This window comes from Octopus sinensis, linkage group LG8 (assembly GCF_006345805.1).
Source record: "Octopus sinensis linkage group LG8, ASM634580v1, whole genome shotgun sequence".
In the NCBI taxonomy this organism is placed as follows: Eukaryota; Metazoa; Mollusca; class Cephalopoda; order Octopoda; family Octopodidae; genus Octopus; species Octopus sinensis.
Window position 1 is genome coordinate 92,384,237 of NC_043004.1, and position 26,240 is coordinate 92,410,476.

General features: G+C 37.0%; 1 protein-coding gene across 2 annotated transcripts in view; it reads left to right on the forward strand.

Annotated features, from left to right (window-relative positions):
- The window catches only part of LOC115215246 (potassium voltage-gated channel protein egl-36), a 351,927-nt gene that overhangs the window by 222,875 nt on the left and 102,812 nt on the right, over positions 1–26,240 (forward strand). The window contains exon 2 of one of the 2 annotated variants that reach the window (XR_005000446.1): positions 17,003–17,116. The exons of the other annotated variant lie outside the window; for it this stretch is intronic. The gene's annotated coding sequence lies outside the window, so the exon portion shown is untranslated. Of the gene's footprint in view, positions 1–17,002; positions 17,117–26,240 lie in introns of those variants that run through there. 2 annotated transcript variants of the gene reach the window in all.

The window sequence follows — 26,240 nt, forward strand, 5'->3', positions numbered from 1 at the left end:
ATATATGTGTGTGTGTGTGTGTGTGTGTGTATTGTACATTTGTATATATATGTGTGTGTATCTCTATGCAATTACACACACACGCAAACACGCACACACACTCACACACACACACACATACACACAGACACACACACAGACACACATATATATATATATATATATATCCAGGAGTCAGGCGCTTGCATGTGTGTACGTGCGCGCGACTGCTTGTATCTACATAACATTTAGACAATTAATGTCTCTGAGCTATTCTTCTTATAAGATTAGTGAACGAAAAAAAATCTTTTTACTCTAAAGCTGGAAAAATGTCCTGTTTGTTTTGGCTGATAATACCAATCGTCTAGTTGTTTATTGTATTATTAGGCAGCCTAAGAAAAAAAGGTGCAGCAGGCTATAAGGTGCATTTCTTATATATATATAATATATATATATAATATATATATATATATACACGTCTAATATTTAGTGCCTTCTACTATATTATTTATTTGGTTGAGTGTTTGCTCTGACTATAAATAACATTGTCGTATTTATATTTATATCTATGTCAGAGGATTTTCCGATATATATATTTTTAGAGTGAAATATAGCGCAACTTAAAACTGGCAGATACTGTTTGTTTGCCACCTTTAGCTCTACGTTGAAAGTGAAGTGTCCTAATGATTAAATTATTGGATTTACAATAGTTAGTTCGAGGTTCGAGTCTGAGACTTGGTGTTGTATTCTGTCCTTCAACAGGTTATTTCATTTTACGCTGGTTAAGTCTGCTATGTTGACCATGAGAGTACCAGCAGCAACTGGGGAGTTGTGCCTTCGTTGAAGGTAGGCACAGTTCAGAGAGAGTAAGATCTTGGACATTCAGCAGAAACCCGGATATGCTTTGGTCTCATGAGATTAGACGGCAGTAAGAGGACAGTACATAAAAAAATGTCATGCTGTAGTATATAATTTCAATGTGTGAAGTGTGATCTAGAGGGAAGAAAAGCTACGTTGTAACTTGAACAACGGTTGTTCACATAGGGTTGTTCGATTAAGCCAGCATTGAGCAAGAAAGTGAGAGCGCTAAATTGTTATACGCTGAATATTTTTAAACTAGGAACGGCGCATTGAATAATATAGTCCGAGGCACATCAGATTGTAATATGGAATGGTCATAACTGAAAAATGTTTGCTCATATGTCTGTTTAATTAAGGATGCACTGACGCCGAAGAACAACTGGTCTCCACGAGCACAGCTATCATCATTTCTAATGCCATAGCACTAGTGTCAGGTTTGATAATGTAATCCCAGATACTTGTAATGGACTATGGTCAGCTCACTCAGGAGTGACCTGATACTAAATAACGTTGATTTTATATTTCAAATAGAGCAGATCATTGGACTGAGACACCACTGAAACCAACGATGTTGCTAACTGCAACATCATGGAGCTTGCGGTCCACTCGTGCAGTGCTGAAGCGAGGACCGACGAAAGCAATCGGCGCCTATACGTTTTGCATCTAGACCAGTGGTTCTCAACTGGTGTCCATATGGCCGCTCAGGGTCTATGTAAGATTTTGGGAGGTTTATGGAAAAGAAATAGGAAATTGGGGATCCACTACAGTACATGAACGGCCTCTGAAAATATTTTGCTTTAAATGTGTGTATTGATATGTACTGCAAGAAACAACTAGTTTTCTTTCTCTAACATTTTACATAGTCCAAACTACACAAGTTAATTGGTGAATGACAAAATAGAAATTAATATCCATAAAATTAGTTTTTAAACATTGAATGGTTATGGGAGCCGACCAGAAGAAAAGGGGTCCATGAGTAAGAAATGGTTGAGAACCCCTGTTCTCGACAATAACTTTGAACCGACGGCATTATTGAACCGATGGTGTTATTGAAAACTAAACGAAGGTTTTTAACAGACATATCGGGTCAAAAATAGCTGAGGTAACGGATGAAGCACCTGCAATATTTTATGACTTGCTTTGATTTGGTTTGGCAATAGTTTATTGCCAACATTTTGTGTGTCAGTGTGCTGGAAGAAGAAGAAGAAGAAGAAGAAGAAGAAGAAGAAGAAGAACAACAACAACAACAACAAGAATGGAGGCAAAAAACTTGTCAGAATTGAATCTAACGTTGCTCCAGAAACAAGTTCATGAGTTGGGATATTATTAGCGTTCTCCTTTCAATATTGATTCTAAATATTTCCATTTTAAAGCCAGATCAAATATCAGAAACGCTCTATCTTTTCCCGTCATTAACACTTTACAAGTTTACTGAAACGAAATCAGTATCAATTAACTACTTTAAGTGTTTTCTCGCATGTTTTTTTGCATATATATATACATACATACGTATACACATGGACGTGGCGTGCATATATATATATATATATATATGTGCGTGTATATGTGATGTTTGTATGTGTTTGTATATATATATATATATATATATATATATATTTGTTTTTCTGTAAATTTCAACTATATATATATACATATATATAGTTGAAATTTATAGAAAAACAAAAAACTAAGACGGGTGTATGAACAAGAAGCTAGTGTATTAGTTTGACGCTCGGGAAAACGAACAAAGTATTTTACGTTTCGAGCCTACGCTCTTCAACAGAATGGAATAAGAAAAAATAATCAGGAGGATGAAAAAAAGCGGTCCAGCATGGCGAGTACATATATAAATGCAATTTGTATATGGATGTATCAATATATATATATATATATATGTGTGTGTGTGTGTGTGTGTGTGTGTGTGTGTGTATGCATGTATGTATGTATACATATGAATATATATATATATATATATATATTATATATATATATATAGATGGAATATAAGAGAACTTGTAAATCACGACATTTCGACACATCTAGTATCGATCCCTCATGGGTGGAACACTCAACAAGTGGTTAAGAATCATCCGGCGGTACAGATGTAAGTCGTCGGGTAATAAATAGAATTTCTAAAAGACTCTGGAGATGCCTACATGCATATAAACGCACAATGCAATTGTGATTAATAAATTCTCGTATATTCCATCTCCGTCTTTCATTTGCCATATATATATATATATATATATATATATATATATTGGTTTCAATCATGTGGTCAAGGTGGGATGACGGCTTTCAATATTTAGTCGATTGCATGGATGTTGTATGTATGTATGTATGTTAATGCATATTAAATATTTGTAAGCGTCTATATCAAATATTTCTCTGTATGTTCGTATATCTACACAAACGCACGCACACATATACATATAGTTGTGAATAATGTTTGTACACACACACACATACATAGGGGCATACATATATACATATATGCATGCTTATACAGAGATACACACACACATACACCATCACACATATACGTATACGTATAAGATGTAATTGTTCAAGTATATTTAAGTAGCATTTCTTTCTCTGCACACGTACTCTAATACTCTATTAGTCTCTCAGTTTAAGTATCCTCAGCTATCGCTCTTTCTCTCCTTCATGCTGTGTTTATTTCTAGCTCTTTATCTATCTCCCACTTTTCTGATTAATCTCTCTTTCTGTATCTCCTGTTCCCCACTCCCTCTTACTCTCTCTCTCTCTCTTTCTCTCAACCACCCCCTCTCTCTATTTACTTTTGCACCCTCTAACTGTATTTCTGTATCGATTCAACTCTTACTTCTTTCTCTTTCATATGATGTCTGTGTGCATGTCCAGTCCACATTTAATCTTTATGAAATGCCATTCTTCAATGAAATATGTCCAATTACAATAGATATCGAAATACTTAAGACAAAACCATTCCAGGCTTGCGTACGTAGCTCTAATTATTCTAATTTACCACTTGAAATTTCATCTGCTCTCCAGAAATTTCTGTTGAGAAAGAATCCAATACTACATTAGCAAACGTCACCACCACGCCGCAGTTTGCTAATGTTATAGCTGTTTATAGATCTATGGGGATAACTATTTGTCTGTCTGTGATTACACAAACATATGCACACACATACATATGTATGTGAGAGTGGTGCAAGCTGAGCTAAAAGTTAAATACCCAGGCGTAGATATCACCTTCAATACAGTTAAGCATCGTAACTAAATGAATATCACACACATAATTACAAAAGGAAAACATTGATAAAATACCAGATATTATTACAACACATTGAGAAAAAGTGGATATTAAGAAAAACAATCAAATATTTTGCCTAAATTAGAGCAGCAAAATACATATAGAGAAAATACCTCAACAAATCTAGAATTGATACAGCAAATTGTTTTACTCAATATAACGGCTAGGAAAGCTTTAATCTTATAAAATATCGACAGTATTGTATGCAAACTTTGAGGGACCGGTTCGCATATCACCTCATATTTTCAAGAATAAAGAGATCTCTGTAGAAAATGTTAGCAAAAAGTGCGGGAACAAAAGCTCTTTACATTAGTAGAAGTGAGAGCGGCTTTGAAGCACATTATCTGAATGACAGATCTATCTTGCATGAATGAAAACAGCACTACTAGCTACCATGGAGCTCAGAAGTACTACATAATAACAAGCTCAACACATCTTTTAGTAGAGTTGGGGCAGAAATAACTGAAGTACTGACATAAAAATAAGAGCTATGTAACATACACCAGCAAACCAACAGGACCAAATTAAGTTACGGAAATTGACTACACTTTGTCCTCTGCTTTTTGGCGCCGAGGAAGAAAGTTTGAATGCTGGAAATATTTCTTTGCTGCTGCTTATAGAGAGGAGAATCCTGAACATGTTTCAGAATATTTTTTACTCGTTAGGAAAGGCAACCATACCATAATAATATTTCTTCTACTACCATTACTTCTTTGAAATATTCGGCTGCAGTCAAACCCTTATACCACCAGCAAATGTTTATGTTCATTATATTAACTACAGTACTGTTACTTCTTTCTTCGATTTCAGAAGACACGAAACGCAAAGCTGACAACTGCATAATGGGGTGTATATTTCTGTCAGAGATAGAACCTACAAGTTATTTCTTTTCGAATGCATCGGTTTACCGTTTTTTCCCCACCACATTAAAAACATACATATATATATATATATATATATATATATATAATATATATATATATATATATGTGTGTGTGTGTGTGTGTGTGTGTGTGTGTGTGTGTGTGTAAATATACATAAATAATATTTATATTTAGATATATAATGTGTGTGTGTGTGTGTGTTTGTGTTCATATCTATTTAGCTCTCTCTCTCTCTCTCTTTGTCTGTCTCTGTCTCTCTGTCTCTGTCTCCCTCTCTTTCTCTCTCTCTCTCTATATATATATATAGAGAGAGAGAGAGACAGACATACATACAGACAGACAGAGACTGAGGGAGAAAGAGAGATAGAGAGAGAGAGAGCTAGATAGATATGAACACAAACACACACACATATATAAATATTATTTATGTATATTTATTTATTTGTTCGAGAGAATATCAATAAAAAGATATTAACAAACAATGAAAATTTTATAGAATATATTTACATGAGTTGTCCCATAATTGTATGGTATAATTATATCCTAACAGCTGTTTCGACTTACCATGTGGATTGCTGACATCATTATGCTTACATGTAATTTCATAATATACAAAATAATATTCACAATTCAAAGAAACAGCTATAAATGTGTGATAATGTCCTGCAAGATTATGTAACTCACTCGAATATATTCCAAAGCCCTAGGCTTGATTTTCATCTCTCTTTATACTCTACTCTTTTACTTGTTTCAGTCAATTGACTGCAGCCATGCTGGAGCACCGCCTTTAGTCGAGCAAATCGACCCCGGGACTTATTTTTCGTAAGCCCAGTACTTATTCTATCGGTCTCTTTTGCCGAACCACTAAGTGACGGGGACGTAAACACACCAGCATCGGTTGTCAAGCAATGCTAGGGGGACAAACACAGACACACAAACACACACACACACACATACATATATATATACATATATACAACAGGCTTCTTTCAGTTTACCAAATCCACTCACAAGGCTTTGGTCGGCCTGGGGCTATAGCAGAAGACACTTGCCCAAGGTGCCACGCAGTGGGACTGAACCCGGAACCATGCGGTTGGTCAGCAAGCTACTTACCACACGGCCACTCCTGCGCCTATGTACATGCATATACAAGCATGCATAAATATTTATATGTTTGTGTAAATGTGTGTGCGTGTGTGTGTGTGCATGAATGGGTGTGTGTCGCTGTGCGCGAGTTCAATGAGGCTCCACGCAGTTATCACCTACCTAATCATGTTCAAATCACAGCAGCTAGTCTTGATGACGTGCCACTGCACTGAAACGTGGGCGCGAAGCAAACTCCTCCAGTAGGTGGCCATACTTACCATCTATCCGGTAACTGGTTTGTTCTCTCGTCCGCTTAAAGCTCTGAAAATTGGAGAGTAGATCCACCTCCTGATTATTTGCGAATCTGAATATGTGTATCTTACTGCTCAGAACCTATTGTGAAATGAGTGCTTGAATATATAAGGGAAAGCGGCGAGCTGGCAGAAACGTTAGCACACCGGGCGAAATGCGTTGCAGTATTTCGTCTGCCGTTACGTTCCGAGTTCAAATTCCGCCGATGTCGACTTTGCCTTTCATCCTTCCGGGGTCGATAAATTAAGTACCAGTTACGCACTGGTGTCGATGTAATCGACTTAATCCGTTTGTCTGTCCTTGTTTGTCTCCTCTGTGTTTAGCCCCTTGGGGGTAGTAAAGAAATATATGTAAGGGAAAGCTTTGAAGTGAAAATTTCAATAGTGAATTACGAATGCTGAAAGATGGAGTCTCCTTATAGAAATTGCAAACCTAATAGTAATGGTCATTGCTGCGACAACTTTGCTTTCTCTCACGTATTTCTAAGTTGATATCAGTACAGAGCAGTTGTATGTGCGTTTACGTGTCTCTTCGTAGACACATAGCCATATGCATATGTGTGTAAATGTGTTTGCATACCTGTGATAGCATATGTGTATAAATTGTGTATATATGCAAGTATGTGTGCGTAGGTGTATTTTTCGTGTTCACTATTCTATGCTGCTTCGTTCGTTCGTTCTTTTCATTTTATACAATTAACCAACTTCTCCAAAAACTTATTTCCTCATCTTGTTTTTGATGATGAGTGAATAAATATGTCCGCTTGACATCTCGTAAAAGGAAGGCGTGCCAAAACGAGACGTAGTGGGGGCAGAAGTGGTGGTGGTGGTAGTGGTAGTGGTGGTGGTGATTTTAAGTAAAAGAAAAGAGAGTGAACAGTAGTCAAGTAAAGAAAATGAACAAAAGTAAAACAAAGATGAGCAGAGGAAGCAGTGTGACATGGCACCATTTATCATTGATTCATTCCTTTGATTTAGTTCTTCAAATTAAATGTGACAAACGTACAGTTCTCTGAAAGCGATCTTTTAAAGTAAAGTTGATTGTACTGTGTCTCGAAAATCGTTTTCGCAGACGTTTTGATGATTTAATTTAGCTTAAGATTAAGACTGCGAGTTGCCAGAATCGTTAGCGCGCCGGACGAAATGCTTGGCGGTATTTCGTCTGCCGCTACGTTCTGAGTTCAAATTCCGCCGAGGTCGACTTTGCCTTTCATCCTTTCGGGTTCTATTAAATAAGTACCAGTTACGCACTGGGGTCGATATAATCCACTTAATCCGTTTGTCTGTCTTTGTTTGTCCTCTCTGTGTTTAGCCCCATGTGGGTAGTAAAGAAATACGTATTTCGTCTGCCGCTACGTTCTGAGTTCAAATTCTGCCGAGGTCGACTTTGCCTTTCATCCTTTCGGGTTCGATTAAATAAGTACCAGTTACGCACTGGGGTCGATATAATCGACTTAATCCGTTTGTCTATCCTTGTTTGTCCTCTCTGTGTTTAGCCCCTTGTGGGTAGTAAAGAAATACGTATTTTGTCTGCTGCTACGTTCTGAGTTCAAATTCTGCCGAGGTCGACTTTGCTTTTCATCCTTTCGGGGTCGATAAATTAAGCACCAGTTATGTACTGGGGTCGATCTAACCGATTGGCCCCCTCTCCAAAAATTTCGGGCCTTTTGCCTAGAATAGAAAAGAATTTAGTTTAAGATAGGGTTGGTTGAATGTGGGTTTGGTTTGTCTTTTTTTTCTGCTTATACAATTGCCTTGTGTTTAGTTACGTCGTTTTGCATTCGGTGTTCTAATCCTGCCAAGATCGGCTTCATCTTTTATTCTAAGTCAAATACAGGAAACAGATTGAGTCGACTATAATTTCTCTTGAAATATGTTACCGTGCGCCTATGTTAACAATAATAATTTGATGATGATAAAAAGAGAAATGGAAAGCAGAATCGGCCGAACACGAAACAAAATACCTTGTACCTTGTAATATCGGGGACCCCCTTCGGTCACGACACTGACCATGGGATTGCAACTAGAAAGTTACCCTCCTAGTCACAAGTCTGGGCAAGGTGGTTTATGGAAGACCAGCAGTCGCCCATGCATACCGGCCTCCCCTCTCCACGCCATCAGTGTTATCCAAGGGAAAGGCAAAGGCCGATACAGCTTGGCACCTGTGACGTCGCAGCTCATATTTACAGCAGAGCGAACTGGAGCAACGTGAAATAAAGTGCCTTGCTCAAGAACACAACACGCAGCCCGGTCCGAGATTCGAGCTCACAACCTCACGATCGTAAGCTCGAATATATAAATGACAAAACGTGTTTTGGAAAAGGAAAGCAAAAGAAGATCTAAAAGAAAAAGGGAGTTAAAAAAAAAGAATTAATCTGTCAAACGTGGTTGAAATGTTTAGGAGAAAGTGTGACTTTGTAAGGACGTGAGAACTGTAAGTATATTTCTGTTTATGAAAAATTATTACCTTAGCACAGTGCAACAAATCTTCATTGGTAGTTGACAAATATTATCACCGTATATAGTTACGGCCTTCTTTGATATGTATACAGTATTTAGTGGTATACCTAGGCCATAAACGTATTGTCCTTTTGCGTATAAGCCTAATTACCTTGGCTGTCGGAGATAAGGTTGTACAATTTTCGTGTTGATGATGCCTATTCAAGCAGAAACAAGTGTTACGACTTCTCTGATATCTCCAGACAATAAACCTGTCCTTTTCTTTAGATGGTGTCAGCTTTGGAGAAATTTTGATTCTTAACATTATCTTCCCTTCTCAATATGGAGCTGGTCTTAACTACCATTTGATAATCACAACACATCCTCAAGGGACGGCAATAATTTTAGTAAATCAAGAATGCTATTTGATATACATGTATTTACGAACCTGTTCGAATATCAGAAATTAAGTGTCGTTGCCAGAAATGTCGATCTGGCTGGGTGGTTGATCAAGTTTCACACGACACACAAACTTTCATTTGCAAACAAAATTTTTCGGCGCTTCGTACTGTCTCCTTCAGTCTTTGAAGATATTCATTCCTGGTACATAATGTCCTCCTCTACCTCCTATTTCTTCTGCTCTCTCCTCTTCATCTTCAGTATACTCATTATCTTTATCGTATGCTTCTTTTACTTCTTCGACATCACCATAATGATGATCATCATTATCTTCATCATCATCATTATCTTCATCATAACCATTTTCCTCACCATCGTCATCATACTCATGATTATCATTATCAACATCTTTATCATCCCCATCAACACTACTACCACGACCCCCTACCACTACCACTACCACTGCCGTTTTCATTTCACTAACTTTATCCCTCCACCATCACCACCATCAGTTTCATCATCAACATCATCAACACCGTTATTACTAATATTTCATTTCATCTCAGAAAATCCCCATGTTATATGTAAATGTAGCTTCCTGATGGTTATTCATAAGGAAACCATTTGTTAGTGTTTTGAACTCATTCATAAAATCGCGCCATTTTGTTTTTGTATTTTTATAGCCTCGTACTTCATCAACCCACAGTAAAATATTATACTGTTGTTTTTGTTTCCTTTTGTTTGTTTTGAGGTTTTTACTGTGTGTTGTATTTGTTTTCTTGTTGTTTTTGTTGTTATGCTTGCATATTTATCTTTTGTAATGTTATTTTTTATGTTTATTTATATTATGTAACCTCTTTTGCACTTGTGAGATTATTCCTTTGGTGGTTATTGTTGTTGTTTTGTTTGTCTTAGTGGTTGTAATTTTACTTCTTGTGCTGATGGTATGTGGATGGTCGAATGTCTCATCAAACATTTCGGCCTTCACAATTGTGTAACTATTGCTGGTTTACACCTTCCGCTTCTTGACCCTCGACACGGATTTTTATCAGCTTCCTCTCTTCTAGTCGTTTGACGAAATATTAGGGAAAGAAACGAGTTGAAAATGGAGATGGCCAGCGGTATATCCGTCTACGTGCCTGTATCTAATTCCTCTACGTCGACATAATTTGTGTCTACGTTGTCTGTTTGGTATGTTTTCAGTTTCTCCTGAGGATGGAGGACTTTTTAATGCATTTTGGACGGTGGTGTTGATATGTGCCCCTGGTTCTTTGCAGTGGACCGGCTGTATCTGAGTAGTCGCTGCAGTGGGGGTTGTTACTGCTGTTGATTGAGGGGACACTATTTCCATTGTGAGAGATATTATTGTTTTCTATGTTATGGATGCTAACGCCATATAAAACGTACATTCTTGTTTACCTCAGCGCAAACGCCATCAAGTAGTGTCCGCGGCCACACTTGTAACCTTTAAGCCACCCAGCGCCCTGCATAACGTGAAACTGCATCCCGCTTTTGAAGCAGACCGAGTCAAAGATCTTCACCACTTCGCCACAGGCGTTGTCATGATTAGACTCGGCAAGCTTGCTTTAAACGTAGATCTGGAATTGTCCATCTCACCATACATCTCCATCGATATTACGATTTATTCCATAGAAGTTCGTTGCACCATTAGAAAGAGAATGGATGGCATTTGGGGAAATTTCCACGCTTTCTGTTCATTGTAGAAAAGATGCTTCACTTCACCGTGGTGTCTACCTCTTGAGAGTATCTTTTCAGTTTGCGTTGGCGTAAAGTGCTGCACCGTTCGGATCATCATTAGTACACACTTGATCTTTTCTTTCACCTATTTACTTAACTCCTATTCTCTGAAAGGATATCGAACACATACCCATGATATTCTTCCCGTACTTCTCCTAGTACTTGGTCTTCTATTGCGAAAGTGCTCATTCCAAGAACCTATTATTTGTGCAATCGATTCCTTTTTGAGGGACGATTGATAGTTATTCTTGTTATTCGCTTTCTTTGATGCTGGTATTATTTGAATAGAGGGTGGCGGAGGCGCGGGTGTCGAGTTGGTTGTGGTGGTGATCGGAGCAAATTTAGTCTTTCCGCAGCTGGAGTTATCGCCTCTGAAAAATAAGAAATTACTGCTATTTAATCTTTTTTTTTACTGCCATCGTTGCTGTCACCATTTTCAACATATTTTGCACAGTTGCTGCTGAATGATAGTAATGGTGCAAGAATTGGCGATCACCGCAGCTGCCGAAGTCTGTTGGAGTGAGAGAAAGAAGTTACAAGCTTTTCTTGTACTCGTTTCACTGAAAGTATGGAGTTGAATTTCTTTCTCCCACTTGTCTATAATTTTCTTCTTACATGCACGTAAAAGAAAAACCGTCACGTTAGATTTTTCTAATGTGTATTATTGAAAATTGAAAATCGAAAACTTAATACGAATAAGTGGGAGGAAAATTAACCTACCAGTGAAGCGTGTCGCGGTTCAGTTCTGCTATAAGACAGAGAATATGTGCGAAGAATATTACTTCCAACTCATGTGAACATTGCTTTAAATAATAAATAGTAATATATGTTAACATAGCTTTAACTAAGCAATCTTGACATATATAGCAATTTTACAGAGTGATAAAAATGAAAATCTGAAGCTCGTCCAATAACGATGATGATAACGATGTTGTTGTTGATGATGATGATGATGATGATGATGATGATTTATTTTACTTACCACGGAAGTATCAGATGAGGGAGTACATCGCAAGAGAAGCTGACATTTTCCGTATGGATTTACAAGAAAAGATGAGACAGGGGAAAAGCAGGGGAAAGGGAAATGCAATAAAAAGTGTACAGAGTTTACAAAATTTATGCAAAATCAATTCCTGCAGAACTGGCTCTTTCAAGATAACCAAAATAGGCAATTTGAAAAAATTGGAAATATTAGAAAGAATCGTAATGTTCCAACAGCTAAAGAGACAGACGAATTTTGGTCGGGTACCTAAAACAATGTTATAAATAATGAAGATGTAGATTGGATTTTGAAGGTGGAAAGAAGTGCATAAGCTGAGTATAGAAACAGACATGCTCCGAAAATAAGCAGAAAAACTGTGGTTCGAAATCACTGGGAACAAACGAAGTACAGAATTAATGGATTAAAAATTTGAAGTCACACCACCATCCGCAATGTTTAGCGGAGGTTTGGACACTGATTATTTCCCTACCTGTGTAGCTAAAGAAACAATACTTGTTAAGGTTATCTCAACAGATTCTCTATGAAATTATACCCAGTACTGATTGAGACGCCTGATGTAAACAAACAATGAGATCGAATACCAAAAGTGAGTAATGTGCGTATATGACATATTTCATGGGTTTCTGCTCCTTCATCGGCACCCATCAAACCCATTAATCATCCCCGAACACTTTGCTTAAATAGCCACCAAATATCCTTTCTATTACAGTCACAAAGCCTAAAGTTTTGGGGGAGGGGGCTATTCGATTACATCGACTCCAGAATTTCACTGGTATTTAATTTATCATCCCCGAAAAGGTGAAAGGCAAAGTTGGCCTCGGCGGAATTTGAACTCAGAACGTAACGACGGGCGAAATACCACTAAGTATTTTGTCCGGTGTGCTAACGACTCTGCCAGCTCGCCGCCTTAACATCCACTAAATATAGCAGTTACTGGATATCCCAGTTTTACATATTAAACATTCCTGGAAGCTGGTACGAAAATGTTAATGACTTGTAGGGATACTGTATTCCGTTATGCAATATACTACAATATACTACAACATATATTAAACTATATCAACTGTGTTAGCAGTGCTATAACGTATGTCATATACGACCATTACCCATTTTTCATATCACATATGTAGTAACTGGGTATTCTCCACTTCACCGCCAATCAATCACTTTTCTTTCTGCATTCACAACAGACGACAATTTCAGAACAGCGTTGTGATCTTCAAGGATACTAAAATCCAATCTATCGCACGTTATACCTAGTACTCACTGTCTTTCTTGCAAACGTGACAAAAGCCAAGAACAAAGATTGCTACTAATATATTTTCTCATAATACACGTATTACCATTGCCGTGTACCATGTATTTGGGCACCAATTTATATATAAACGGGTAGATACGTGATGCATGTTGCCAGTTGTCTTTCCTTCTCTTGAGTTTTGAAGACTAGGCACATGTTCCCATATACTCTTCTCCATTCAACAGAGAACTCATGGTCCTCCTATAAGTCACTTAAGTAATTTTTCGTTCAACTGTTCTTTTGAGGGCAGCTGCAAAGCCTCTCTCTCATTCGCGATATTTCTTGGATAAATTATTTGGGTAATTCTTAAATGACATACCACAACCATCTTGCTTTTTATCAAGCTGCAGGAGAATGCCTAGCATTTCTCTTTCGTTAGTAACACTAGAAGAAGGGGTTTTGCTGTTGATGTTGTTAATATTTTTCTTTGAGTCGTACATATTCATATTTTCAGTGGTGGAAATGTCATTACCTTCCGTTTTACAAAGAACGTATCTGTTTATTTGAATCTGTTTTCCATTTTTTTGTATGTGTTTTATGTTCAGATATCATTGTAACTTTTACAGGAGCCTTTCCGAGAACGAAAAATAAAATACAAATGAATGCAAGAAGACAAAATAGATATTTACGTTTAAAATAGATCAAAACAGACCTTTTTATCTACTTTAGGTATTGATGGAAGCTTCTACACATTCGGAAGGTTCCCAGTTTGAAAATAATCCAAAATATAAAGAAAACTTTTCATTCTGTAAATTTGGCAATATTCCAATCCTCTAGAAGCGGCTTAAAATACGACCGTTCAATCCAAAGCATAACAACAATGATGATGATGATGATGGGGGGGGGGTTATTGGTGGTTGTGGTAGTGGGGTTATTGGTGGTGGTGGTGGTTGTTGTTTCTATTTTCATTTATGCATGTTTTTCAAAACGTATAGAGATCATTGTTTTAAGAAATTAAATCTCCGCAATATTTATCTAACCGTGTATAATAATAATAATAATAATAATAATAATAATAATAATAATAATAATAGCCCTGATGCAGTACCTAATAGCCCTGATGCAGTACCAGGCAGAGGCTCTCATGGCTTCTGATCTTAACTGATTGGAAGTGGTATCATGTACATTGTTCTGTCTTGGTATAAAAGATGGGCTACAGCAAATATTCTGCTCAATACCACAGATTTGCTTGTCATTTGTTTGACCTTAACCAGTTGAGCATGTCCCTTAGTGGCTGACAATACGTGCATCTCTGATCACGAGCAGAAGTAGTGGGAGCATCATGGCCATGTGTTGAGAGGGATTCTTTGGAGTTTGAATAATTCACCTCTGGAAACATAGGTGTTTCGTTCAACATCCTAAAGCAACCCTTATTCAGGGACCTTTTGAGCGGGATGGGCTACTCAACCTGAAGAAAATTCTAACTGGGCCCCACTGCAAGGTCATGTGCTGTTTATCTTGATATAAGATCACCATGTCGCGCACATATGGTTGTGATGCATGTGCCTGGTGTACCTTTATCAGACGGGTAGTCATGATGGGTATATTGGGCTTCGTATATTTTACCCCAGTGTCACTTTGATGGCATGAACTGCTCTCTCACTCAATAATAATAATAATAATAATAAAAATAATAATAACAACAAAAACAACAACTATTATTATTATTATTATTATTATCATTATTATTATTATTATTATTCATATACACACAACAAATTAGACTGTTGGGAAAGAAAAATTCTTAACATCGGGACACAAGTAACCTTAGATGCCAAGAACCGTCCTAAATATCCTAGCTGTCCCTAATAGCAGTTTATTATTATTATTATTGTTATAATTATTATTATTATTATTATTATTATTATTATTATTATTATTATCATTATTATTATTATTGCTATTATTATTATTATTATTATTATTATTATTATTATTATTATTATTATTATTATTCCTTCGTAACACAGTGTAGGTAAAAATGCACCGGGTTCTTTAGTCATCTATCAAGTCACAAGGATCTCAGACAGATAATACTTTCCTTAAGATGTGCACGTGCCCAATAAGGGGGACTTTTTGCAAGACATCAATCTTGCATGGGATTTCCAGTTGCCTTAAGAAGTCTTGAAATTTCAATGGGATTGAGCCCAACGCTCCGATTACCACTGGTATCACTTTTACATTGCCCTCTCGCATTCCATACTGCCTTGCCATTTCCACTTTCAATTCGGAGTACTTGGTGATTTTTTCAACCTCCTTGCAACATTCATGTCATTTGGTATGGATGCATCAACGATCTGACAGTATTTGTCTCCCTTATTCAATATGACAATATCCGGCCGACGGTGTTCGATTACACTAGCCGTCTGAAAATCATAGTACCACAGTATCGTTACATTTCCATCCTCCTGCATAACTTTACTTGGTACATGCTCATACCAGTTCTCTGTTACTTCATACTGGTATTTACGGCATAAAAGCCAATGAAGATACATGCGCCCTTTAACGTGGCGGCGCTTGTATTCTTTTGGTGCAAGGCTTTCACATCCACTTAACTAGTGGGTCACATTTTCCACGTTCATTCTACAGAGTCTGCATTTATGGGTGTCAGAAGTTTTATGGATGTTATACTTCACTGAATTGGTACCGAGAGCCTGGTCTTGTGCAGCAATGATCAGGCTTTCACTGGTGCACTAAAAATCATCTCGCTCAAGCCATGCCCTCGATACTGTATTATCCTTAACGTCGTGTGTATTTCTATTATTATTATATGAAAACTCAGTTTATTTTGCTGGGTATAATGGAAAGTGTCAGCAGTTCACAGCTAACAAACTAAGGTGGCACTTGTTTACTGGTCATGCTTCAAGAACTCTGCGTAATGCTGAATCTTGTAGGTGTTCTACTTTCACACTTGCACCAATCTTTTTTAGCCATGTTACTAGCTGAGTGCTGTTACTTCCAAGTGCACCACAGAGCTCCCAATGGATCATTCTTGCCACTTGTCATGGCATCTTTTGTATTCCCGTTGTGCCAATTTCGGGCATTCACGAACAACGTACAACACTGTTTCACCTCTCTCACCACACATTCTGAATTTGTCGCTATCTGTAGTGTTGTCTGTTCTGTACTTCATATAGTCGGTCCTTAACATTTGTTCATGAGCTGCGCATATGAGTGCTTCTGTCTCTATCTTCATAGCCACCTTCCCCCTCTATCTGTCTTGACGTTCAAATATCTTGCAAACTTACCGTTCATTTTTTTACGTCCACGCGTTTTCTTTCTTTCTTTTATGTTTTGTTCATTTCTTGCTCAAATTTTTCTTTAATCACACGATTAATCACACGACCAGTAAGCTAAAAATAAATAATCAACTAATGAGTTGCTTTATTAACTGTTTGACTAATTATTTCATTAGTTCGTCACAATCATTTCGTCACAGACTTTGACCTTGTCGATGATATTTCATGATGTGTAATTTTGTCAAATTAAGAAAATGAGCACATATCATGTATAAGGCTGCAGCTTAGTTGAATAATAATAATAATCAAACGATAAATAGAACCAATTTGTATGTTTTTATTGGTAAAATTTTCTGTTAAAGTAAGACAATATGTTTTAATATACAACTCATTCGAAATCAAAATGCTGTTATTGTCAAATTATAACTTTATTTCTTTTCCGTTTCAGGTAAGTTGAACATTAAAATGGCTGTACTTTTGGTAAGATGCTATATATTCTATTTTCTTCTACTTTTACCTATTTTGTTTGTTATCTCTCTCCCTCTCTTCCTCTCTCTCTCTCTCTCTCTTTCACTTTTTCTTTATTAGCATCATGATTATATATCTATCCCACTGTAACTTCAAAAGACTTAAAACGCAATTCTCATGGCAAAAATAATTGAATGTACTGTTGCTTTATATAGGTATCTATGAGTATGTGCGTACATGTATGCATATGTACATGTATGTATGAATGCATCAAAGATCAAGAGGTACTTTCTTCTTTAGCAGAGACTTCAGTGATAACTAAACGACAAACTCAGCATTCAAAATGTCTCATACCTGATCGAGATTTTCATTTACCGGATATATCGGTGTATGTTGTTGATATTTATGCATGTAAATGCATGATAGTGTGTATATGTATGGATACACATACATACACACATACATACATACATACATACATACATACATACATACATACATACATACACACATACATACATACATACATGCATACATACATGCATACATACATACATACATACATACATACATACATACATACATACATACATACATACATACATACATACATACATACATACATACATACATACATACATACATACATACATACATACATGCATGCATATATATACATACATACATGTATGGAAAAAAGTCAACGTAGAAAATGCTAAAATAATTTCATAAAAAAACATTTCAGTACCGGTTTCAGTCATTGAAACTTTTTCAACTGTAATTATGGAGAACAATTAAATGTTGAAAAAGTTAAAAGAATATTTGCATAGTATTCAACTACAAGAGGAATTTTCCTTGTTTCTGCCTTTCTGAGTAAACAAGAGAGACAGAGACAGGCAGAAACAAGGAAAATGTTCCATTTATTTGAATACCATACATATATTCTTTTAGAAAAACTTTTCTTTTAATTTTTCCAAAAATTAATTGTTTTCCATACTGACAGTTGAAAAAGTCTGAATGACTGAAACCGGTACTGAAATATTTTTTATGAAATTATTTTAGCATCTTCTACCTTGATTTTTTTTCTCCATATATATCAACTCATGTGTTTCTTTTCAACCTTCTACATATGTATATATTTCTACAGCCGTGTGAAATGAAGCAAAGTGAAATAGTGTCTTTGGCTCAAGAACACAACACACTGCCCGCTCTGAGAATCGAACGCACTGTCTCATGATTGTGAGCCCAATGCTCTAACTACTGAGCTATGCGCCTATATATATACATATGTGTGTATATATATATATATATATATGGCCCACAAATACTCTGAAGTTAGGCAAATGCTCTACATCAGATAAAGCAGCAGCAGAATTACTCTTTAATCTAATGGATAAATTCTTCCTAACTCAGCTAGTCCTCGAACCAACAAAACAGAATAAAACTATCCTGGATCTAATGTTAACCAACCACTCTAGCTTCGTTCACAGTATTTCAGTTGAGAAAACTCTCCTCTCAGACCACGACATGGTACTCTGCAATTTTAATTCCCGACATATAAAAACCAAACCAGACAATCCCACTCCATGGCACTCATTTGACAACATAAACTTCCACAAAGCGGACTGGGGAGCACTCTGAAAGGATCTGTCTTTCATCGACTGGTCATTTACTCTCAGTTCCACTCAAGTTGAGACCGCATGGCAGCACTTTGAGAACATTGTCACCTATACATGCTCAAAACACGCTCCTACGAAATCCACTAACACAAACAGAAACTGGCTCCATAAAAAGAAAAAAAACACTCATCAGGCGCATCAAAACAACTCAATAAAAAAGTCAACCAATTAAAATATTCTCACATACAACATCCACATTCAACAATAATGAAAAGGCTGGAGTTGGAAAAACTTCATCTGCAGACCGACATGAAAACCTCCATTGAAATCAAAGAGCTGTGGAGGAATAGTGGGTAATCAAAAATATTAAACAGAACCCAAAAGTGTTCTATTCTTATGCAAGAACTCACCACTTCAATGGACCATAAGCAAAACATGACTTAAACCGGATTTAGATAATCCTATCAGGTGGTGCTCTTAAGTTAGACATGGCCTGGACTCATCTTTGGTCGAAACCTATCTAAGTTTATCTAAGTTGATATATATGTATCGGGCCTTGACGGGAAACGTTTTTATAAGAGTATTAATGGTAATTCTAACATATAACTGGTACAACGTGAGACGTGGCCAAATTGTTAACTGCTAAACCGTTATGGTCACCTATAGACCCAGCATAGATATGTCAGATCAAGATAAGACCATTTCAGACATAAGCTGTTACTATGGTAACTGTGTAACATTATCTGTTACTATGGTAACTGTGTAACATTATCTGTTCATGATTGAGTAATCGACGACTAAACCTGTCCAGCGAGGGGTGTTTGGTGGTCACCCAGCACGATTCTAAAAAGAATATGGCTAACCTCCTTGAGAGCCAATGACTCCCGTATTCTAAACGTGGAGTGAGACTCGGATGGCATTACCGCTGCGAAGCCCATTAAAACGCATGATTCTAGGTGACATTAATATGGACCGGAGAGGCCCAGGATTATAAAGAAAGTTCAAGACATTGAGATGTACAAAATATTGGTATAACATAATTAATTATCCCAATAGCAGAAAACCTTTGTGAATGAATTGATTCGAATCTCATTGAAACTTCGGTGCACGATATAACTGAATACAATTGCTTTTAGCACACCATTGGCGCGTATATATATATATATATATATATATATATATATATATATTATATATATATATATTTATATTTATATATATACTCGTAATCTCTGTATGCATACACGAAAACTCAATCGGAGAAAATAGCTGGTGGATAAATGTATGTATGTCTTTGGATGTTGACACAACACAGCCAAACATCTTTACATACGTTTAACTCTATACTTACAAAAATCAATAATATTTCTCGTTTAACACACCATTATACTGACACATCGTTCTCTGTCTAAGACCGCTTGAATTATAGACTATTTTGTATTATGTTATTTATTTTATAAGCATACTTTAAATGCCCGGATATATTTGTGCACAGGAAAAATTCGGTTAGTAGGTTTGAGGTTCGAGCGAAACGCAGATCTATGAAAGGAAGAATTAAACAAAATATTCGTCACTATGAGACATTTCTAAATAAATCTACATTGTTCCAGTTTCAATCCCCAAACCTAGCAATTTAGTCTGGTAGGTTCCACAATAGCCTCGGACTACGCCAGTCTTGAGAAGGAAATTGGGTGAATGGGAGTAAAAGTGTGTTGGTGGGTTTAAACTAGATGAATGGATGGAAGTGAAAGAGAGTAGTTGAAAACTATACCGAAGCCTCATTGAATGAACTCTTCATGTGGTTAAAGACTATTTTTCGCCCAGTTGAACAATACCTAGTCCTTGAGTACCTTTAGTATTGCTCACTTTGTTGTAAGCATTCAGACTAGATCTTCGGTATGATGGTAGCTTATTTCTGTCCGTTATTGAAACTAGTTAAGCAAGTACAGCTAAAGTGTTTCTCCACTGTCTAAGCCACAACGATGAGATTTATTCTGTAAATCCGTATATCAGATGACCTAATTCAATATATGAATCTATATATCTAGGATACAAATGTCCAAACATGAGTATTCTGAGTTTCTGTATCTCGACCTGTAAAGTTATAGATATTGTGCTACGAACAATGTTCTAAGGTTGTATATACCAAGAAGACTGGTGCGAATATTTGTATAGAAATTCAGTTTGAGTAACCTGTCTTCTATACTGTTAAAAGCTGATGACTTAGCAAAGATTGTGAAAGCGTTTTGTTTTTCATTGAGCCCATTCCAGTTGCCTGAGTTTTAACAAGGCAATACAAAATACAATGTAAAATATCCTTGCATTCATCGCAAGAGAATATTGATAACTTTTATCGTATTGTTTTCAACACATGACGTACATTACAGAAGAGCTGCTTTACAGTTTTGCAATCATATATGCATCGATATTATATATATGTATGCATGTAAGTATATGTGTGCGCGTATGTGACTGTGTCTATGTATGTATATACGTATGTATATATATATATATTATATATATATATATATATATATATATATAATATATATATATATATATATATATTATACATATATATATATACATATATATATATACACACACACATATATATATTATATATATAATATATATATATATATATATATATATATATATATATATATTGTGAAGGCGCGTGGCTTAGTAGTTAGGGCATTCGGTTCACGATTGTAAAGTCGGGAGTTCGACCTTGAGCAACACACTATATTTTCCCGTTGCTCTAGTCCACTCAGCTGGCAAAAATGAGTTGTACCTGTATTTCAAAGGGCCGGTCTTGTCACGCTGAATCTCCTTTAGAACTACGTTAGGGGTACGCGTTTCTGTGGATTGCTCAGTCACCTGCACGTTAATTTCACGAGCAAGCTGTTCCGTTGATTATATCGTAACCGACGGAGTGCTCCTTGTAAATATATATATATATATATATACATATATGGAGGCGCAATGGCCCAGTGGTTAGGGCAGCGCACTCGCGGTCGTGGGATCGCGGTTTCGATTCCCAGACCGGGCGTTGTGAGTGTTTCTTGAGCGAAAACACCTAAAAGCTCCACGATGCTCCAGCAGGGGTGTTCTTCCCTGGTGTACTCTTTCACCACGCTTTCTACCACTCTTTCTTCTGTTGGCGTGCTCGCTTAGCCAGCGGGGTGGGTCATTCGAAGGCTAAAACAATGCGAACGCATTGTGACCAGCGATGTGTAACAACGTCTGATGGTCTGGTCGGTCATGTGATGTGTCATATATATATACACATGCCCACATATGTGTGTGTATATATACATATACGCAGTGTCGTTGTATGTGCATATATATACGCGTGTGTGTGTATCTGGGTAGCGGGTGTGTTGAAGTCTCATATTACGAAATACTTTCTAAACGTTCATCAGATGTGTAAATGATACCCAAAGTGAACTAATGTATCGTATTGCAACATATTATGACAATTTGTTTTTTTTCTTTTATCCCATTCAGTTGAAACATAATACATTGCTAGATGTAGATATCGTTTACCTGGCTGCTGATTTTTCGGAATATGCTGCGTAATATGAAACTGGGATACCAAGTTTATGTATATTTAATAATATATACATGCATACTCACGTATGCATGCACGCGCGCACACACACACTCTCACACACACACATACACACACACACTCTCACACACACACACACGCGCGCGCGCGCATGCAGGAATATTTAGATATTATTTGACACACAACTTTCACTACAACGTATCTTTCATCAGATGTTGGCTGGAGATCACCATGATTGCAATAACTTCACAGCGTATTACTCTCTCCATTATTACCTATTTCTTTACTACCCACAAGGGGCTAAACACAGAGGGGACAAACAATGACAGACATGGGTATTAAGTCGATTACATCGACCCCAGTGCGTAACTGGTACTTAATTTATCGACCCCGAAAGGATGAAAGGCAAAGTCGACTCGGCGGAATTTGAACTCACAACGTAACGCAGACGAAATATCGCTAAGCATTTCGCCCGGTGTGCTAACGTTTCTGCCAGCTCGCCGCTGGCATTATTACCGCCAAGCATTGATAGTACCTCGATATTTTCGAGGTTTTTCGGCCTACATTGTAACATACATTTCCCTCCAATTATTCATGCTGCTATCTTAGCAAACGAACAACAGCTGCACTATCCAACGTTTATGTTATTTTATAAAGTGACGAGAATCTGGTTTTTACCTTTAGGCTTTTTTGTTGTTTTTTTTTTCTCTCTGGCCCCTTTCATATCGATGATGAAATATTTTGTCCGCATCTAAATAAAATCCCTACGTAAAAAAGAAATCCCATAAGCGCAGGTGTGACCACTTGGTTTCGGGTTCACTCACACTGTGTAACACCATGTGCCTTCTACAATGGCCTCGGGCCGACTGAAGTCTTGTGAGTGGATTTGGTAGACAGATACTGAAAGAAGTCCGTCGTATATATGTGTGTGTGAGTATGTGTGTATCTTTGTGTCAGTATTTGTCCTCCATCACCGCTTGACAACCGGTGTTGGTATGTTTATGTCCCCGTAACTTAACAGTCCGGTGAAAGAGACTGATAGAATACTACTAGGCTTCAAAATAATAAGCTCTGGGATCAATTGGTTCGACTGAAAAACCTTTCTAGACGGGGCTTCAGCATAGCCGCAGGCAAATGGCAGTTAAAAGTAAAGAGAAAAGATAGTAACTAGACAGGACACTGTCGATTTATCCAAAACACCACACAATCTTGCCTCTATTAGAAGAATTCTACACTTCCATCATCGTACCTCACCCAGCTTCATAAATTCTTCATATATTTGTCCTATTTCTTGTGCTTATGCTAGAACGCCCTTTTGAAGTTTCCAAACTCCCCGATCGGAATTTGTTTTTTAATTCACCCTGTTTTCTGCCTACCAATAGCTATAGTGAAATTTTAGTAAACATACCCTTTTTATATCAGCCTAATCCTCATCAAGTTTTTTTTTTTTTTTAAGTATTGCTCAAAGAAGATTAGGATGAGAGGAAATTCAAATGCCACCACCCATCTGACATATTTTCCGTAGGACGAAAAAAGAGTGTGAGCATGAATCTACTTCGAACATGCGTCTTTAGGTCAGATTGATGGAATCGGACAATGGCCTTTAGTATACAGATCAACCCAATAATTGCGTGTTTGTAGGAAGAAGTTCCCTGATCTTACCCTATAATGACATTTTCATTTCATTCTACATCTATCGTTTATTTGTTTGTTTTAAGCCTATGTTCTCCCATATTCTTTACAAACCGTTTTAATTTAAATTACCCTCACATTATTGCCTTATCATTCACTTTTGCTGCAAAATAAGGAAACCATTCTTATTATTATACATCAATATTGAAAACTCTGATCATTTAAGTTTGGTGAATATAGAGCAAATTGTCAGCAACAATAGCTTTAACTATTGTACATGGGAGAAATGCTAGAAAACTGCATAACACACTCCATACACGATACCGTATTGATTTTCGTCTAGGTTTTCTCTTTGTTTTTTTAAATTTGTGTGTGAAAGAGTTTGTTTTTCAACATCAGCCTAGAATAGATCTTTCACTCTCTGGGGACTACTTTAGGTTTTAAAATTGGCTTTGACTCTGACAGTGGTACCGATTCTAAATGATATACTGTCCCAAATATTTGGCGTGGCATAGGATGCTGTCTGCAAACAAATACCTGCTTTAATAATTCATCTCTTTTTACAATTAAACTCTCCGTCGCTAAATGATTTCCGCTACCATCATATCATGATAAGCATTATAATCATCATGATCATTATCATCTCATCATCGTCATAACCACCACCACCACTACCACCACCACCACCAACAACAACAACAACAACAACACCACCAACACCACCACCAACACCAACACCAACACCACCACCACCACCACCGCCACCACCACCACCACCACTACCACCACCACCACCAACACCAACAGCAACACCACCACCAACACCAACACCACCACCACCACCATCAACACCACCAACAACACCACCAACAACACCAACACCACCACCACCAACACCAACACCAACACCACCATCACCACCACCATCATTATTATCATCATCATCATCATCTTCAACTTCATTTTTAATGTAAGGAAACTGTATCATCAATCATTATTGTGATAATAACGGCGATAATTATAATTACCATCATGAAATTCAAGACAAGCATCAATACCGATAAGAACAAAAGCATTAATAATATATATTACTTTTATTTGAATTAAAGGCGCCGACAGTTTTCGTGGGGGGAATTCCAAGGAAACATAAGGGTCAGTTAGAGATCCCACAACGAATATAAACAGAAAGCAATAAATGGAAACGAATGCCATAAATATGATGATTTCATCAATCCAAATATTTGTTTCTGCTTCATTTGCAAGATCAGCAACTATTTTCAGAGAAGACGATTAGTTGATTGCATCTACCTTAGTTATTTATCGGTACTTTATTTTATCGATCCCGAAAAGAGGATAGCCAAATTTGATCTCAACGTGATTTGAACTCAGAGCGTAAACTTCCGTACCCAACACTGTAAAGCATTCTTCTGATCATCAACCATTTCTGTCAGCTCATCACCTTAATAATTATGATTTTAATAATTCTTTCAAATTCTGACACTGGACCGCTGAACTCTACACGTTTTTCATTCTCCCTCTGTTTATTTCCTTTTATTCCTTCCTTATTTCTTTTTACTGCCCACAAGGGGCTACAGAGAGGGGACAAACAAGGATAGACAAACGGATTAAGTCGATTATATCGACCCCAGTGCGTAACTGGTACTTATTTAATCGACCCCGAAATGATGCAAGACAAAATCGACCTCGGCGGAATTTGAACTCAGAACGTAGCAGCTGATAAAATACCTATTTCTTTACTACCCACAAGGAGCTAAACACAGAGAAGACAAACAAGGACAGACAAACGGATTAAGTCGATTACATCGACACCAGTGTGTAACTGGTACTTAATTTATCGACCCCGAAAGGATGAAAGGCAAAGTCGACCTCGTCGGAATTTGAACTCAGAACGTAGCGGCAAACGAAATACCGCTAAGCATTTCGCCCTGCGTGCTAATGTTTCTGCCAGCTCGCCGCTTTCCTTTCTCTTATTACTTTCTGCTGAAGAGCGTAGGCTCAAAACGTAAAAGACTTTTTCATTTTTCCCGAGCGTCAAACTAACACACTTGCTTGTTGTTCATACACCTGTCTTCGTTTTTAGTTTTTCTATAAATTTCAACTATATACAGTCAAAAATACATACAAATGTGTGTGCGCGTATATGCATCATATATATGTGTGCGTATGTATGCTTACACACACCAGTTTTTATGATATATATATGTTTTCGTGTGTATGTATTATACATATATAAATGTATCATATCTATATACATACACGTATGCATGTTCGAATATATGCGTAGGTTTGTATGCCTCTCCACATGTGTGTATATGTGAGCGTGTGTGTGAGAGCGATAGGGGGAAAGAGAAAGTGAGTGTGTGTGTGTG